The sequence below is a fragment of the Quercus suber genome, unplaced genomic scaffold (assembly GCF_002906115.3).
Source record: "Quercus suber isolate HL8 unplaced genomic scaffold, Cork oak 2.0 scaffold_106, whole genome shotgun sequence".
NCBI lineage: Eukaryota > Viridiplantae > Streptophyta > Magnoliopsida > Fagales > Fagaceae > Quercus > Quercus suber.
The window spans coordinates 1262455-1265417 of record NW_027069571.1 but is presented as its reverse complement, the minus strand read 5'-3'; the positions used below and the strand labels follow the sequence as shown (position 1 = coordinate 1265417).

The window sequence follows — 2963 nt, the reverse complement described above, 5'->3', positions numbered from 1 at the left end:
ACTAAGTGTGCATAATCTATCAAAATTCTGCTATTCAATCACAAGGTGCACATGACCTTTCCAAGCAAGATTTCTGCAACATACTCAAATGCTCATAGTCATACAAGGGTTGTTTTCGCAGCAAAAACATGCTCATAGTCTATCGAAGAAAGGTACAAACGCATTCTCAAGATACAAAATACAAACTATTCACACCCTTGAGTTATAAATCATTTTTTCATTCCAAAATACAAAATTTACATCCAAATGTCATATATGTTTGCTTTGTACAAAATGCAAATTGTGCATACTAACCATAATGGTATAAACTCAAAGTGGCACCAATACAACTAGATAAGAGCTACTGTATACATAAGTGGTTTGTCCACAAAGGTGAAATACGAGAGAAATTGTCTCCAAGGCAGTAGTCCATATTACGCAATTCAACTAGTTTGAAATTTCAAAGCTTGGGGCTCAATACAAGACAATCGAAGAAAAAAAAAAAAAAAAAGGGAAAAGCAAGAAAGGAGGCTAAGGAAAAAGTTGAAGCAATGTCGTAGTCCCCATCCAACGTCACCATCTTTGGTACATTGGCTTGCAGTCACTCTCTTCTTTACTTCAAAAGCGCAAGTGAGAGATGGACCAAAACGGTTCAAAGTTACTAATGGCAGCCGTGATTCCATCTATTGCAGCTTTATGTTGCTATCTGTAGCAACTTCAACCTCAAAAAATGATGCATTGGTAACGAGATCAGCCTTGTGGATAAAAGTCCCAACGATGGCATCACAATTGTCTATGCCAAAGTCATTTTACAAGAAACCATGCTACAACACACTCAAAAATCTCTATTGGCATGAAAAAAGGTTGGCAGTGAGTTTTAACTTGCCATAACAAATTTTAACTTGCCAAAAAACTTTACGACTTCATTCTTAAACAAATGGAGCTACGACATCACCACAAGCGAAAGCATCTCAGCACAACGTCATTTCATTGAACATTTTTTATAGCCACGCAACAAAGAGGAATCTCCTACTTGCTTACAAGTTATGTCATTCATCATTTTAGCGTACACAACAACTATTTTACAAGGCGACTTCTCATGCTATCATGGTCAATCTGGTCCTATCAAGGCCCAAGACGCGAAGGCTGTTATGGACAAGCAATACCACGATCAAATAATAGATGCACTATGGAATCATCAATAATGATTTTGCCAACACTATGTCCTCATCATTACAAGAAGCACAAAGCAACAACTTGTGGCCCTATCTTCAGCTTGCATTTGTCGCAAGAACACCATACAGGGGGCTGCCAACCAATGTAGAGGCTGTCTTACCTCTATACTATATCGGCAAGTAATAGCTTTGCCCCATCCCATCTCAAATGCTTTGTACCAGCATGCCCAGCGATTTTGCTTATTGCTCGTGTTTACGACTTCGTCGAATCTAATCTTGGCAAGTACAATCTCACCAAATTGACCAACAAGAAAGTAACTTAAGAATTACATCATCCTCAATGTGGTCCAATTATTCACGGCGACCAACTCAAGATCAATCATAATTGCACTATTTCCATGCCTTGCGACCATCGGAATCAATAAGGAGCCAACTTCAATATGAAATTCAGCCTCAATTACAATGACTCAACCTTATGGGTCAGAACCTCGCAGAAATTTTGGGATCTCGTAAGGAAGAGCCAACCTACACAATCAATGACACTATTCATTCAACATATTGCCAAATATATCCAAGAGAGTAGCAAAAAAAAAAAAAAAAAGAAGAAGAAGCTCACCAAGGGGGTGTCACATCCAATTTATCAAGATTGTGCAAGGAATGGTTTCAACACCTTATCGCTGCATTTGACGCCATTCTCCTGCAACAAAAAATTATGCTCCTTATCCGTGAAGGATCCTCTCACTTCACCAACAAAGATCTCTTCCATTTTGGCTATACGTGTGGAAGATTGAAGGTGCTCAATAGAATGTCTTCTCTAGCATCTAAAGGCTGCCAACACACCACACTGGGAGCTACAGCTTTAGCCTTGCACCACGCAAATCTACTCATGATGATAGCAAAGATGATGGAACCTGCCATCACAATTAATATTAGGAATTTTATTCCTAAATATGATGTTCTTACAGAAAGTGGTGTAGCAAAGGAATCTGGATGGTGATTTTGCTGAAGTGAAATTAAAGAAAATAGAGGTGGCGTTTTGGCTAACATCTGAAGAGGAAAGTGAAAGTTTTGGCCTAAAAGCTAAGCAAGTGGGATGGAGCAAAGCTAATGCTACATGTAGGTGCGTGAAGGAAAGAAAGTTTGAAAACTCAAAGGCCATATATACATCACAAAGAAGAGAAGCTTCACGTTAGTTGCCTTATTGAAATGATAAATAAGGAATTGATGAAATCACCAAAAGAGCATGAAAGCTACCAAGGAAGCAACGCTACAATCACCATGGTGGTCATGAAATTCATCCCAAAAAAAAAAATATATATATATATATATATAACTATATGTGGACATAAAAGACAAGGAACATTCTAGGAGGCAAATTGGCTTAGAGATTTGTTATATGAAATTCCACTGTGGAAAGCCAATTCCACATATATTAATTCATTGTGATAGCACTGCCACAATTTGTAGAGTTAAAAACTGTTACTACAATGGTAAATCCAGACCTATAAGAAGAAAGTACAGTACCGTACGATCTTATTTGAGTAGTGGCACCATAACTGTGGATTATATTTGTCGGGAACATTTTTCGACAAGGGTCGAGATTGCAGAAATGAGCCCAAAACTCCCTTTGGTTCGTTAAATTCGTTAGTTATTTGGAGAGCCAAGCTCAAAATTCACAATATGAGGTACACAAAGGCTAATGTGCTTTATGGAAAGAGAAACCAACACAAAAATAAAAACACAAGAAAGTACAGAAATTATATATTCATAAGTCAGAAATTCAATCCGCAGTCACATAGAGGAAGAAAT

The 2963-nt window shown here is 37.8% G+C and overlaps 1 long non-coding RNA gene across 1 annotated transcript; it reads right to left on the bottom strand.

Moving 5' to 3' along the window:
* Window positions 1-225: 225 nt before the first annotated feature.
* LOC112003496 (uncharacterized) lies at window positions 226-2397 on the bottom strand. Its single transcript, XR_002881983.2, has 2 exons — window positions 1771-2397; window positions 226-1679 (listed from the first exon to the last, which is right to left on the bottom strand). It is a non-coding gene; the product is annotated as an uncharacterized LOC112003496 (long non-coding RNA).
* Window positions 2398-2963: the final 566 nt, after the last annotated feature.